Source organism: Mobula birostris, chromosome X (genome assembly GCF_030028105.1).
Source record: "Mobula birostris isolate sMobBir1 chromosome X, sMobBir1.hap1, whole genome shotgun sequence".
In the NCBI taxonomy this organism is placed as follows: domain Eukaryota; kingdom Metazoa; phylum Chordata; class Chondrichthyes; order Myliobatiformes; family Myliobatidae; genus Mobula; species Mobula birostris.
The window spans coordinates 61,160,295-61,176,607 of record NC_092402.1 but is presented as its reverse complement, the minus strand read 5'-3'; the positions used below and the strand labels follow the sequence as shown (position 1 = coordinate 61,176,607).

The following is a 16,313-nucleotide window of genomic DNA, read 5'->3' as shown; positions in this document are numbered from 1 at the left end:
CTGGCTTGAACCAGAGCCAATAAGAATGTCTGTCAGATGACCTACAGCCAACGAGACTGTAATGTGATATTTGAACTGAAAAGGGAAGAGTATAAAAGCAGAGGCTTTGAATGGAAAGCAGCAACAACTCTTCAGAGGCCAAGCATCACAGATGTGGAGTACCCCACAGACACGTGGAGATTGGATTGGGAGCACGAGGAACACTTGGCCATCGTAGGCTCCTTTCCCGGGTATTACCTTTTCTATACTTTTGACTGTTCTGGAGGTTCAGGGAAACTTAGTAGGTGTGCGCACGAGTACTTGGTTGTGTAAATTCACATGCTCTTGAGACAATAAAGGTACTTGTCAGTAAATACAGATTCTCTCTGTGCCTCACTGATCATTAATACTAAGGGGTAAATCCTTGTAACATGTGCCCTTGTTGCTTCTAGTTATGTCTCAGTCCTGTACAGACTGACCTCCTATGCTCTTTCCACTATAGATTTGAGCTCATCCAGAGCCTTGCAGCCCATATCCTCTCTCCTGTTCATCTCCCTGTGCTCCTTTAATCCTGGCCTTCTGCTCATCTTCAACTTTAATTGTCCCACCACCAGGTCAAGGCTCTAAACTTTGGAATTCCCTTTCTTTGGCCTTTCACTTCTTTAGCTCTCTCCCCTTCAAGAAGCTCTAAAAATGTTACCTCTTTAAAAACTTCTGGTCATAAAGGAAGCAAGGAAACAGGCCCTTCAGCCGAACTGAACCATACTGATACCTGAACTAGTCCCACTTGCCCACATTTGATCCCTATCCCTCTTAAAATTTTCTATCCATTTACCTGTCCAAATTTCTTCTAAATGTCAGTTGGATCAATCTATCACTTCCCAGCTCTTGCTCCGCCTCTTTATACCGGCTACCTCCCCTCTATTTTTCAGTCCTGATTAAGGGTCTCAACCCAAAACATCGACTATCCATTTCCCTCCACAGATGCTGCCTGACCCACTGAGTTCCTCCAGTGGTGTTTGTATTGCTCCAAGTTCCAGCATCTATAGTCACTGATATCTCTCACTGTGGCTCAATGTCAGATCTTATTTTGTGATGCTCTGGGATATATCATCACATTAATGATATGAACCAGAGGTGATTAGAGAGATTGAGGTGATGGAACCCTTAGGAGGCAGTGATGATAACATGATTGAGTTCACTGTGAAATTTGAGAAAGAGAAGCTGAAATCCGATGTGTCGGTATTTCAGTGGAGTAAAGGAAATTACAGTGGCATGAGGGAGGAACTGGCCAAAGTTGACTGGAAAGGGACACTAGCGGGAAGGTTGGCAGAGCAGCAGTGGCTGGAGTTTATGCGAGAAGTGAGGAAGATGCAAGACAGATATATTCCAAAAAAGAAGAAACTTCCAAATGGAAAAAGGATGCGACCGTGGCTGACAAGAGGTCAAAGCCAAAGTTAAAGCTAAGGAGAGGGCATACAAGGAAGCAAAAATTAGTGGGATGACAGAGGATTGGGAAGTTTTTAAAAGCTTACAAAAGGAAACTAAGAAGGTCATTAAGAGGGAAAAGATGAACTATGAAAGGAAGCTAGCAGATAATATCAAAGAGGATACTAAAAGCTTTTTCAAGTATATAAAGAGTAAAAGACAGGCGAGAGTAGATATAGGACCGATAGAAAATGATGCTGGAGAAATTGTAATGAGAGATAAGGAGATGGCGGAGGAACTGAACGAGTATTTTGCATCAGTCTTCACTGAGGAAGACATCAGCAGTATACCGGACACTCAAGGGTGTCAGAGAAGAGAAGTGTGCGCAGTCACAATTACAACAGAGAAAGTACTCAGGAAGCTGAATGGCCTAAAAGATAAATCTCCTGGACCAGATAGAATGCACCCTCGTGTTCTGAAGGAAGTAGCTGTGGAGATTGTGGAGGCATTAGCAATGATCTTTCAAAAGTCAATAGATTCTGGTATGGTTCCGGAGGACTGGAAGATTGCAAATGTCACTCCGTTATTTAAGAAGGGGATAAGAAAGCAAAAAGGAAATTATAGACCTGTTAGCTTGACATCGGTGGTTGGGAAGTTGTTGGGAGTCGATTGTCAAGAATGAGGTTACAGAGTACCTGGAGGCATATAACAAGATAGGCAGAACTCAGCATGGATTCCTTAAAGGAAAATCCTGCCTGACAAACCTATTACAATTTTTTGAGGAAATTATAAGTAGGCTAGACAAGGGAGATGCAGTGGATGTTGTATATTTGGACTTTCAGAAGGCCTTTGACAAGGTGCCGCACATGAGGCTGCTAAACAAGATAAGAGCCCATGGAATTACAGGAATGTTACATACATGGATAGAGCGTTGGCTGATTGGCAGGAAACAGAGAGTGGGAATAAAGGGATCCTATTCTGGTTGGCTGCCAATTACCAGTGGTGTTCCACAGGGGTCCGTGTTGGGGCCGCTTCTTTTTACGTTGTACATCAACGATTTGGATTATGGAATAGATGGTTTTGTGTTTAAGTTTGCTGGTGATACAGGGATAGGTGGAGGGGCTGGTAGTGCTGAGGAAACAGAGAGTTTGCAGAGAGACTTGGATAGATTGGGAGAATGGGAGAATGGGCAAAGAAGTGGCAAATGAAATACAATGTTGGAAAGTGTATGGTTATGCACTTTGGTAGGAGAAATAAACGGGCAAACTATTACTTAAATGGGGAGAGAATTCAAAGTTCTGAGAAGCAATGGGACTTGGGAGTCCTCATGCAGGATACCCTTAAGGTTAACCTCCAGGTTGAGTCAGTGGTGAAGAAGGCGAACGCAATGTTGGTATTCATTTCTAGAGGAATAGAGTATAGGAGCAGGGATGTGAGGCTGTATAAGGTACTGGTAAGACCTCACTTGGAGTACTGTGGGCAGTTTTGATCTCCTTATTTAAGAAAGGATGTGCTGACATTGGAGAGGGTTCAGAGAAGATTCACTAGAATGATTCCGGGAATGAGAGGGTTAACATATGAGGAAGGTTTGTCTGCTCTTGGACTGTACTCCTTGGAGTTTAGAAGAATGAGGGGAGACCTCATAGAAACATTTCAAATGTTGAAAGGCATGGACAGAGTGAATGTGGCAAAATTTTTTCCCATGGCGGGGGAGTCTAGTACGAGAGGGCATGAATTAAGGATTGAAGGGCGCCCATTCAGAACAGAAATACGGAGAAATTTTTTTAGTCAGAGGGTGGTGAATCTATGGAATTTGTTTCCATGGGCGGCAGTGGAGGCCAAGTCATTGGGTGTATTTAAGGCAGAGATTGACAGGTATCTGAGTAGCCAGGGCATCAAAGGTTATGGTGAGAAGGCAGGGGAGTGGGACTAAATGGGAGAATGGATCAGCTCATGATAAAATGGTGGAGCAGACTCGATGGGCCGAATGGCTGACTTCTGCTCCTTTGCCTTATGGTCTTATGGTCTTAAAGGTGTTAAATAAATGCAACTTGGTTTCGTAGTCAGAACAAGAACATTTGACCGACTGTTCTGCCCGGTAGAGTGAAGCCAAATCGTAATTAGTTGTCCTATCACACCTACCTTTGCTGGCATTGACTAACTCTGCAGGTTAGACATGAAATACTGGCACCTCACTTGACATATTGCATGGAGGTCAAGTCAACATCTCAGCCAATATTGTCATCAAGTCACTTACTAAGAGACCTTCTGCCACTGATAGCGGTTGACTCAGCTGTGAGGAAGAGCACTGACACCTTTTACCTGATGTCACATTTTTTGAAGTGTATATATATTTGATGTCAGAGGGGAAGAAGCTGTTTCTGAAACATTGAGTGCATTCCTTCACGCTCCTGCATCTCCTCTCTGATGGTAGCAATGAGAGGAGGGCATGTAGAGCAGGAATGGTCTACAGGTTTATCAGTTCCTTCCTCCCTTTCTCCTTAGAGCTGACTCTTTTCCATTCACAAATTAAGGAATCGTATTTCTGTTTTCCCAGGTTTAAATCATTAAAGCAGATTGTGAGCATCAGCATTCCCAGGACTGATCCTTTTGGAACACCACTCCCACCTTGCACTGCTATGAATAGCTTCCCTTTACTTCCACACCCTTTCTGCCCCGAACCAGCCAAAAGAACTGCTTCAAAAGAGGGCCTGCAGTCGTCCGTGGTAGAGTTGGTATACGGACAGCCATTATAAGTGGCACGACTGCCTGGCTGGCCTCTCAATGACGTTCCACCCTCCTCAGTAAATTCAATTCCTTTTCACCTATTCCTACCTCCCATCACGGCGCACAGCTCTCTTGGGTTCCTGTTGACCTACATTCCAACTCTTTTGTTTTTATCCACTAATATGCACACCAACATCCCCTTAGGCCCCCTTACGATGGCTTTTTCTGCTTTTTGGAATGAGGAGAAAAGACTTTTATCACAGATAAGAGGGGTAAACCTGAACGTATTTTGGTGGGTTGCCTCGAACAGGCCCACCAAGATTTGTAGTATTCCGCTGCCATGCCCCTGGCATCACAACATAACCACGAGCGTGGCAACGCACCTCTGGACAAGCCAGAGGCACCTCCTGTTCCTCCATCCATGGAACACAGGACCCAAGCCGATTGGCTCATCTGAGTTACAGACAGGCTCACAATACTGGTTTTAGTGAATTCTGGTGGGTCTGTGTAAGGTAATGTAATTGGGAAAAATGTACATAATTCACAACCACCGACATTGAACTGGGGTTTCGCTTTAAAGAGGCTGGTCTGATGCGATGATGTAATTGCGTAAAGAGTTTTAGTGCACTTTGGTGTTTGGGTTTTGGAGTTCAATAAAATGTATTACAGGTTTCATTAAACATAAAATGCCTCATTTTGCTTTGTTTGTGAAAACCTACAACAGATTAACGCACATGAGCACTTCTTATAGTTCTTAAATCACTTAATTAATTCCATTAAATCATGTCTGTATAATGTTTAGCCTTACTAACAATTGTTTGCTATATAGAGGTAAGTCTGGGGTGTAGGAATGGATGGTAGACTGCAAGCCCCAGGACTAGCCAAGAGGGAGGTTGGAGATACCAGCACTGACCCAGATGTGAAATTTGCCATTTTCACAACATTGCTGTTTGGTGCAAGCTGATGATTCATTCTTATGCTCTTCTGCTGTATAGTCTTTGGTTCAACATTCCATTATATTTCCTACAGCTGATGTCAGGCTGGTCTACAATTCAAGAATCAAAAATACTGCAGAGACTGGAAATCTGAAATACTAACAGAAAATGCTGGAATCCTTGGCAAGGCAATTTGACCTGAAATTTAGCACTGCTTCTTTTTCCACAGATGCCACCTGTCCTGCTGCGTGTTTCCAACAATTTCTCTAGCCCATAATTCCCAGGACATGCTCTCTCTTCCTTCTTAAACGTAGGTATTACATAAGCTGTCTGCCAGTCCTTACACAGCATAAATACGTGTAATCATGCCTCTTCTGTCTCTTGCGTACACTTTTAAAATGTGTGGATACGATCCATCAACAAAAGCTTTATCTTTGAGTTTGATGAGCAAATATAATACCTCCTCGTTTACTAATTTAAAAGGCACATGAATCATCTCATCATCCCATGTCATGTCCACAGTTTTATCTCCCTAGTAAATGCCAATGCCAATAATGGTTTAATCCTCCTTTCTCCCTGTTGTTATCTGTTAAATTTCCCTATCTATCCTCATTCTAAGCCTGCATTTTTATTTCTGTATCTGTTAAATATTTTATTGTTATATTTCTTAATAATTGCCTTTCTAATTGTTTTTTTTTAATTCTTTCCTAATCTCTTCAGACTCTCTCTTATCATGCACTCCTCTGCTGTCTATGCACTTAATGTATAATGTATAATTTATAAAAACGCAAAACTACGTTTTGGCAGGTGGAGTCCATGTAAGCAGTTCATTAGGTCAGTCTGGGCTACAAATACATATGTATTTTCAAGAAAAGCAATATTTTTTGAAGAATTGGTCTGCTTGTATAAATTTTTTACTGTTAGTTGATTATTTTTAATATAACACTGACAAGCTTAAGATAATGTCTCTGGTTTGGCAATGTGGAGAAGAATTTCAGTAATCGGCAGTGAGATCATAGACCCTATACAGATCACAGAGGAGAAGGTGTTTGTTTTCCTAAGGCAAATCAGGGTGGATAAATCCCCAGGGCTTGACAAGGTGTTTCCTTGGACCCTGCAGGAGGCAAGTGCAGAAGTTGCTGGGGCCCCAGCAGAGATACTTAAACCATCCTTAGTGGCAGGAGAGGTACCAGAGGATTGAAGTGTTATTTTGCTGTTTAAGAAAGGCTCGGAACATAAACCAGGAAATTATAAACACAAGCAAGAGAAATACACAGTTGCTGAAAATCCAAAGCAACACACACAAAATGCTGGAGGAACTCAGCGGGCCAGGCAGCATCTATGGAAATGAGTCCAGTCGATGCTTCAGGCCAACACCCTTCATTAGGACTGGAAAAAAAGGTGGGAAGTTAGAAGTTAGAAGGGTCTTGGTCCAAAATGTCGACTGTTTACTCTTTTCCATAGATGCTGACTGGCATGCTGAGTTCCTCCAGTATTTTTGTGTGTGTTGCCCAGGAAATTACAGGCTGGTGAGTCTGACATCAGTAGTGGGAAATTTATTGGAAGGTATTCATAGGGACAGGGTATATAAATATTTGGATAGCCTTAGACTGATTAAGGATAGTCAGCATGATTTCGTGCATAGTAGGTCATGTCCAACGAACCTTATAGAGATTTTTGAGGAAGTTACCAGGAAAGTGCATGAAGGCAAGGCAGTGAATTTTGTCTGTGTGGATTTTAGCAAGGCATTTGACAAAGTCTTGCACGGGAGATTGGTCAGGAAGATTCAGTTGCTTGGCATTCAGGATGAGGTAATAAATTGGACTAGACATTGGCTTTGTGGGAGAAGCCAGAGAGTGGTAGCCTCTCTGACTGGAGGTCTGTGACTAATGAAGTGCTGCAGGGATCCGTGCTGGGTCCATTGTTGTTTGTCATCTATGTCAATGATATGGATGATAATGTTGTAACCGGGCCTGTGACTAGTGGAGTGCCGCAGGGATCAGTGCTGGGTCTGTTGTTGTTTGTCGCCTGTGTCAATGATCTGGATGATAGTATGGTTAACCGGATCAGCAGCTTTGTGGATGACACCAAGATTTGGGTATAGTGGACAGCGAGGAAGACTATCAGAGTTTGCAGTGGGATCTGGATCAGATGGGAAAATGGCTGAAAAATGGCAAATGGAACTTAGTGCAGATAAGGGCAAGGTGTTGCACTTTGGTAGGACCAACCAGGGTAGGTCTTAGACAGTAAATGGTAGGGCACTGCGGAGTGTAGTAGAACAAAGGGATCTGGGAATACAGGTACATAATTCATTGAAAGTTGCACCATTGGTGGAGACATTAGTGAGGCCTAATTTGGAGTAATGTGTGCAGTTTTGGTCATTTACCTACAGGAAAGATGTAAATAAGGTTGAATGAGGACAGAGGAAATTTACAAGGATGTTGCCAGGTCTGGAGGATCTGAGTTATAAGGAAGATTGAATAGATTAGAACTTTATTCCTTAGAATGTAGAAGATTGAGAGGAGATTTGATAGAGATATACAGAATTATGAGGGGTATACATAGGGTAAATGCAAGCAGGCTTTTTCCACTGAGGTTGTGTGGGACTACAACCAGAGGTCATGGGTTAAGGGTGAAAGATGAAATGTTTAGGGGGAACATGAAGGGAAACTTCTTTGTTGAGAGTGTGCAATGAGCTGCCAGCACAGGTGGTTCATGCGAGTTCAATTTCAATGTTTAAGAGAAGGTCGGATAGGTACATGGTTAGTAGGGATATGGAGGGCTATGGTCCCAGTGCAAGTTGATGGGAATAGACAATTTCAATGGTTCGGCACAGACCTAATGGGCCAAAGGGCCTGTTTCTGTACTGTACTTTTCTATGACTATTACTCCAATTAATTTGGATTTGAATTTTCCACAGTGGATTTAAGCATAACCAAAGCATGGAAACTTATTCAGCTTTCAGGATCTGGGCATTGTAGGCAAGACCAGCATTGATCGCACATCCATAATTACCCTTGTGAAGGTGGGGGGGTGGAGGGAGAGTGAGCTGCCTCGTTCCTTGTAGATAAGACCATAAGACATGCATGAAAATTAGATATGATACGAGTTAGATATGGCCCTTGTGGCTACGGGGGTCAGGGGGTATGCAGGGAAGGCTGGGGCGGGGTTCTGAGTTGGATGATCAGCCACGATCATAATAAATGGCGGTGCAGGCTCGAAGGGCCGAATGGTCTACTCCTGCACCTATTTTCTATGTTTCTATGTAAAATTCACAGTTTAGTGAAGTTTAAATGCTGCAGATATACATGTATGCTTAGTGAAATTCTGAGTTCAGTAGTGAATTATCTTACCCATTTGCCTGATCTTTGATTTACTGTGAATGGCATTGCATTTCCTTCTCGGTGCATTTCACTGCTGAAGCGATGCTCAGGGTCTGTCCTCCAAGATGTATCACAATGTCTACTCTGAGCTTTGTGTGAAGAATTTCCCAATTCAGTCCTAAACTTATTTTTTTGCTATTTTGTATAGGAGTCCCCTTGTATTATCCTCATGGGTTACAGTAAACGTGATCAGCCGCTTCCGTTTCCAAGACTCTCCCCCATAGGAACAGTACTGAGATGATCTATCTAGTCATTCAGCATAAATAAAACTTTCTAATTCTTCAAGGTTTAGGCATTGTTTTTCTCAGCATTGTGTCTAGTTTTTGAATGCCTCCTGTGACCAGCAATAGACAAAGTTCTGACCAAATACTGATCATCATTTGCTCTAACCAGTATTTTACTGTTTAGGTCATTTGATTTCTACTGGCCTTGAGACATGGCCATGTTGAGTACTGAATCTAGCATAAACCAATGAGTCTCTATTAGCTTCATCCTATTGCTGTCATCCATTTTATTGTTTTACTGTGCAAAACTTTCATCCACTATTTATGTATTGTTGTGATTTATTTCCCATGCATCTCCTATGTCCTTTGATGCTAAACCTAGACTTAGCATCTGCTAAAAAGAATTCTGAACATTTTGTGGTGACTGGCAACCTGTGGTGGGCTTGAATTCTAAGAAATACGGTAATTTGTCCAGCTAGCCCCTAAAACCACATAAAAATGAAACATTTAATTAGAGCTGTAATCCTGTTAATATATTAGTCAGTCTTAAATCAACGTAATTCTATTGAAATCTCCTATAACTGAAAGTGCATTATGGATTTGAACGTTTAATGATCTGAAGTGATAAGGTTCTTTACGACTTTAAATATTCAAACTCCACCCTCCATGAGTGCATATGGTCACACCCTTCTATATCAGCTTTGCTTAAATTAAAACAGGTTTCCCAAACTTTCAGTTCTAAGCATCTAAGACAGCTCAGTGCGTGCAAACAGGAACGCTCTGGATAAGAAGTGTCAGTTCATTTTCCCATATTCTGGGTAAGTTAAGTTAAGACTATTAAGGCTGCTGATGAACAGAAGCAGAAGCTAATTTGACAGAGTCTCCAATGGAAAGACTGGCTGACCAAACAATGTATATTTTGCCCAGCCGTTAACATCAAAAGGCTTTTCCAATTCAATCTTATAATCTCATTTGCATAATATCACTTTTTATTGCCGATTTTATTCACATTTCTTTGAACTTTTCTCTGAGGAAGATGGGTGATATGTTGGGTTACTAAGGCAACGGGCAATTTTGGTAAATGTACTTGGGCAAGAAGCAATCTTTTGGAGCTAGCAGCAATTCAGTATAATGTGTCATACCTTTCACTTATGTTTTCCAGCTGCGATTCCAGAATCAGAAGTGGGAACCTACTTAATATTTTTTTTCTCCCCTTCAAGTTTGAGATACTGCCTGTGTTAAGAGTCTGCTAATCTAGCAGTTTGTGCATCTGAGATTTATCTTAGTAGGAGGTTCCAAGTTGTGCCATTTCCTCTGCCCTTTCCCAATAAAATGACTCTCAAATGTAGTATGTGGTGATGTACATGTACTTTGATAATAAATTTACTTTGAACTTTGAACTATAGCTCTAATTTTGAATATAGTCTGGAATATAGATTCAATTATTATTACAATTTGTTGTGCCGGGAAGAAAATCTCTTTTTTGCCTAGCTTCTTTGCCAGCTCTTATATCTTATAGTTTGTATTGTATTGCAAGTTAATTTCTAGTCATTGAAACAGATCTTCCTTAAAATTCCCAGCCTGAACTGCAGCAGTTGGGATATTTTCAAATCCAACAGATCTGCGTGGTAAGATTAAATTGATAACAATTCAAAAGTTGTCATTCAGCAAGAACCTCTCTTTGCACTTTTTGCCACATGGTTTTGAAACAGCTCATTTGAGGGCTTGTAATCAGAACTTCATATTTTATAATACAATGCAAATTGTGCTCTTGGAAGAAACCTCAGCAATGATATAACGTTCTGCATCTGTTCCAATTTTCATTTCTGTTGTTTGTTTTACACTATTCCTAAAAGTATGAATTATTCCCATTGTATCAAAGTCAACTCTGAAAGATTAAATGGCTATCTTTTACATGTGTGCAGTGTTACTGAAATTGCACCCATGCAGAAGAAAAACAAATAATTCAGGTTCATTATTGTACTTGCCAGACATCCCACCCTGCAAAAACTCATTTCAGGGAGGTAGCACCATCAATTTGCGGAAGACTCCCGAAACTTCTGGGAGAGGTGGGATGTCTGCAATAGAGTAGCTCCTTAGCAGCTAGTCAGCTAGTTTAAATAACATTAGCTATGCTACTGAACGAATGACACCTGTTAAACTCACCTCAACATGTCTTTTACAGTCTTAACCCACTGTGGGCAATAAAACAGTCACTGTTGCAAACAGTGCAGCGAGCGGCACTGTCATTATTTTTGACCCATATTAGGCAGGGGTACACTTTAGTGTAGTCTGGGGTGACGTACGTTTTATGTTTTCTTTTTTTGGAACACTCTGCATGGCGCGCTCTCGCTCTCTCGTGGTCGCTCGCGTGCTCTCTCATGCTCTTGCTTGCTTTCTCTCGCGCTCTCGCTCTCTCGTGGTGGCTCGCGCGCTCTCTCATGCTCTCGCTTGCTTTCTCTCGCGCGCTCTCTCTCTCGTGGTCGCTCTCGCTCGTTCGCTCTCAAAAAAATTGATTTCCGTGATATTGTATATAATTTGCGGGCATCAGGGAGCCACTATTCATATGTGGGAGACTCCCGGAACTTCCGGGAGAGGTGGGATGTCTGACTTGCTTATCCTGATCTCGGCACTATCACGAGAGCCCAGGTCCAATTCAAGACCTCCCCACTACAATTGCCTTGAAAGTAAAATGCTCACTCCTCAGCTGTGTATCTTATGACATCAGATTTTAAACTGAGATCCTGCCTGCCTATCAGGAAAGCATTAGAGTCCATGGCAATGCATTGAAGGGCTGCAAAGTGGCTCTTCCAGACAAATGACTCGACATTCCCCATTTGTTGCACGCATGTCTTCCATGAACAAAATCGCTGGTGTGATTCTCAGCATGGCCACTTCAAAGAACATCAAATAACTGTTCAATATATCCTGAGCATTTAGCATAATTCCATATAAATGGAAGTTTTGTGAATGACCTGGGAATAGTTTTCCTTGTGTCTGGAAGGTGCAATTGCCAGGTACCTCTCAGTAGCTGCACACTGAGACGGTGACTCAGGTGTACATACAAGCAGGAATCTAAAGATTCCATTACTTTATAGTCCCGTGTTTAAGTTATCAGAAAGCACCTTGTCTCCACACTGCTTGTTTGCATTTTGGTTTTCCCCTTCCCACCTCAGGGCCTAGCATTGCCTTTGTATTTCCAGGCTGAATAAACACATGTTGGATAAAGGAATAGATGGACATGTTGGTAAACTTACACAAGTAGGAATGGGAGTTTATGTGAAACATAACCATGAGCCAAGAACAAATGGTCTGTGTTTGTTTTGCAATATATGTGAGTTGTGGATCTGAAATTGAAATACTATGCTTGCACTTTCAGATATTTATTCTTTCTTCTGCATTCTACATGTCTCTGTACAACACACTATGCTAAGCACACTATACTCCACAGGTGCACCAAACCAACCAAGCCACCCTCAGCTGCTTGTCGCAGTGGCGTGGCCAAAAGCAGAGTCGCAACCTGTGGGCAGAGTCAGTGACCAGCTTCTTTCCCTCAATGCCTAAAGCACTTGTATGTCATGCAGCTGAGTGCAATTACTTCTTACATTTGCAAGATCTGTAGAAACTGCTGTAGCAACTTCCAGTGTCCTTATAGACAACATATTGTAATGTTTGCATTCAATTTTGAACAGACAAAATAAATATTTAGCTAATGTAACAACCTAAAATCAATATTCTTCCATTTTGCAACTTATTTACTTACTATCCATTGCACCTGCTGGCATTTAGGGCAGCAGTGAATGTCCTCCGTCCCTGTCTGTCCTTGGCCCCTCACCTGTAAAAAGCATTCTTCATTGCTGTGTCCATAACAGTTTTGTTTGACCAGTCAGGGTTGTTAGCCCAGGCTGAACCTCTTAACCTGGAGGATCAAAGGACCACTCTTTATCTGGTCTCTGCTCTTTGACGTGTTTGGCATGGGTGACCCTACCAAGAGTCAAAGCATAAAGCCCTGACTCCAGCTCTCTGGCACGCCTCCAAATCACGACAAGGTTGTGGTCTTCTTGGAGGATTTTGCAACAGAGTGCCTTAAAATATCTGGTTTAAGTATTAGTGCAATGCAACATACCATAAAAGCTCCCATAGGCCATTCAGTTCAATGCAGTAAAAAGAACAAACATACAACTGTTTGTTTAATAAGTTTTATTTCTTACATATTTCTAAAGCACTTTTGAAACTGTTCCTACTTGAAAGCCTCTGGACGCTAATTTTTCAATTTATGCATGTTGTCATTTTTTTTCAGATTCACTCTGCCAAACCAGTGACACCTCCCCCTACTATCCTTAGTTGGTTACTGAAACCCACACACTTCTACATGACAGCTGTCACAGCATTTCCTTGATTGATCTATTCGATAGGGACTCCCCAAAACAACTCCTGGAAGAAAGCCTGCAGCCACTGTCAATCACTGGCACTGAACTCTACTGTCTAATACTGTTTCATTATCGGTGCAACTAACAGGTTCAAGTGTATATCTTTCGATTCCTGTTGCTGCATGCTCGTGAAAGAGTAAAAAGTGACACTAGCATCCAAACTACCAAACTGAATGCTCATAATACAAATGGATCAGGATTTGGATTTATCCTATTCATTAGCAATTACAGATTCAGTGATAATCTATCCTTTTTTTTCAGTCTTCTGTTTCTAGACAGCATTGCTGTTTGGATCTCCCTCTTAATGGCCCTCTGTATAAATTGGTCCCTGGTTTGTGGGCAATTCATAGTTAATTTTCCTGAGTTAGGATTTAACCAGATTAGCAGGATGAAGCTAATCCTGTATGAAGAATGCCATTTTCGCTGTGAAGCTGCTTGTGTAATGAAGTTTAATAAATGAAATGCAAGTGGGTGGAAAACTAGTTCAAGGTTTTACAGTAGGGCTCAAGGCCTGTTCATACATGATAGTAGGGATCAACATTACAATAGGGCCAAGAATTGGAGTTGGAAGAGTGGAAATATTGATTTTTCAAATTAGATTCTGAAGTGCATACACTTATGTGGCTGGAAACATGGCCAACCAATCCTCTACACTTTCCACCTGGACTCCATATGTCCTGGTGAAGGATCTCAACCTGAAATGTTGACTGTTCATTTCCCTCCACAGACTCTGTCCGACCGCTGAGTTCATAGAGCATAACAGCACAGAACAAACCCTTTGGCCCACAATGTTGTGCAGACCTTTCAATCTACTTTTAAGATCAATCTAACCTTTCTCTCCTACATAGTGCTCTATTTTTCTATCATCCATGCCCCTATCCAAGAGCCTCTTAAATGCCCCCAATGTATTTGCCTCCATCACCTCCCCTCCACGAACTCAATCATTCTCAGTGGGGTGAAAAACCTACCTCTGACATCCTCTTACACTTCAATTCCTTAAAATTATGTCCCTCGTATTAGCCAAAGTTTCTGGGTGCCCACTTGATCTCTGCTTAATCATTATGTACACCTCTATCAAGTAGCTAATCATCATCTTTTGGGAAAAACCCTAGCTCACTCAATCTATCCTCATATGATATCCTCTCTAATCTGTGCAGCACCCTGATAAAACTCCTCTGCACCCTCTTTAAAACTTCCACATCCTTTCTATAATGAGTTCTTCCAGCTTTTAGTGCGTTGCTCCAGATTCCAGCATTTGCAGATTCTTTTAGCTCCTCTACACTCTCCATCAAGGTAGGCTGCCAATTCTTTCCAAACTCTCTCCAAATAGGAACTCTGGCACTAGTTTCCTTAGTTAACTTTGTACTTTGTAAAGAGCTGAGAAATCCCAACTGTATAGTTGAACTGGGAACACGTAACAACTGTATAGTTGAGTGGGGAACTGTATAGTTGAACTGGGAACACGTAACGACGGTTTAGTTGAGTCGGTGCCCACATAGCCGCAGCAGCAGCAGGAAGGCAATCAGCACTGATAATTGCATCTATGGCCTCTCCTGTTATGGCTCATACCTGGTAGAAAAGCTCCAAAGCCAGACTGCCACCCATTGAAGCTCTGTGATGTTTCCAGCACAAGTTTCTCTTCCACAAGTGGTGCTGCCCCTTGGAATCATGGTGGTTTGGTTGTGTGCACAGATAGGGCCGGGACGATAGTGTAGTGGTTAGCACAACACTTTACAGTACCAGTGACTGGGATTCAAATTCCCGCCGCTGCCTGTAAGGAGTTTGTACATTCTCCCTGTGACTGTGTGGGTTTCCTCTGGGTGCTCTGGTTTCCTCCCACAGTCCAAAGACGTACTGGTTGGTAGGTTAATTGGTCATTGTAAATTAGGCCGGGATTAAATTGGGGGTGTCGCTGGGTGCCGCAGCTCGAAGACTCTATTCTGCGCTGTATCTCAATAAATAAATAAATAGGCTGCTGGGGAAAGCTATCTCCCCGAGTGGTTTTGAAGGCTGCAGAAGCACAATGTGTCAGCCTTCATTTCTGCTTGAATGCCTGTCCGTCATCCAAATGTTGGTCACAGGTAGTTGGTGTATCATTGTCATAGGGACAGTGAAAAGCTTTTGTCTGCATACTGTCCAGACAGCTCATTCCATGCATAAGCACATTGAGGTGGAACAAAGGGAAAACAGAATGCAGGATATAGTGTTACCGTTACAGAGAAAGTGCAGCGCAGAGGAGTCCTCCACACAATGGGACCTTCATGTGAGATCAAGATGGTCTGTGTGGGCAGCCTCTGTAAGCAGCTGCCAGGACAGTGATGGGCCCAGATCAGATTCTTCACTTAGGCCCCCAAGAAGCTACTCTTTCCTCATGTCTAATGAGGAAGGGTTGAATGAGCTAGGGCTTTTCTCTTTGGAGCAAGGAAGGGTGAAATATGACTTGGAGGTTACAAGATGATAAGAGGTATATATAGAGTGGACAGCCAGTGCCTTTTTCCCCAGAGTGGAAATGGCTAATGTGAGAGGACATATTTTTTAAGGTGATTGGCAGAAAGTATGGGGGGGGGGGTGATGTCAGAGGTAAGATTTTTTTTACCCAGAGAATGGTGCTTGCGTGGAATGTGTTGCCAGGGTTGGTGGTGGGGGCAAATACATTAGAGACATATAATAGACTCTTTGATAAACTCATGGGATGAAATAAAATTGGAGGGATATGCGGGAGGGAAGCATTAAAATGATCTTGGTTAAAGGGTCGACACAACATCATGTGTTAAAAGACCTGAACTGTGCTGTACTGTTCTATGTTAAATTGGCCACTATGTCAGGACCAACTTTCACAGGGGGCTTCAAACGCTGCTGTTTCCAAGGGGTGAGTGCTTCTGTGATATTAGATGAGCAGGGCTCAGGAGCCATAACAAAATATTTTAAAGTTTGTCCTTGTTCATTCCCGATTCAGCTGCAAGATGTATTCATAAAGAAATGAGACATTGAACGTGAGTTAAAGGCTATAAAATTTGATAAAGCTGCTCATTAACTGCTTCAATAAAATGCAGGAGGAGAGAAAAACACTTGTAACCACTCTGATAAAATGGCAGAGGGAACCCCAGGTGTTTGGCAGCCTGTTCTGCAGCCTTCTCCCTTACTTGTGTCAGTCTGTTCCTTGTCACTGGTTGCGACCCCAGCCTAGAGCGATATACTCTGTCCTTG

At 42.3% G+C, this 16,313-nt stretch overlaps 1 protein-coding gene and 1 long non-coding RNA gene across 8 annotated transcripts in view; one reads left to right on the top strand and one right to left on the bottom strand.

Annotated features, from left to right (window-relative positions):
- rdh5 (retinol dehydrogenase 5 (11-cis/9-cis)) overlaps positions 1-16,313 on the top strand; it is a 124,182-nt gene that overhangs the window by 38,914 nt on the left and 68,955 nt on the right. Inside the window, exon 1 of one of the 7 annotated variants that reach the window (XM_072249454.1) lies at positions 9,472-9,494. The exons of the other annotated variants lie outside the window; for them this stretch is intronic. The gene's annotated coding sequence lies outside the window, so the exon portion shown is untranslated. Of the gene's footprint in view, positions 1-9,471; positions 9,495-16,313 lie in introns of those variants that run through there. 7 annotated transcript variants of the gene reach the window in all.
- LOC140191750 (uncharacterized) overlaps positions 1-16,313 on the bottom strand; it is a 222,434-nt gene that overhangs the window by 138,207 nt on the left and 67,914 nt on the right. The window lies entirely within an intron of this gene.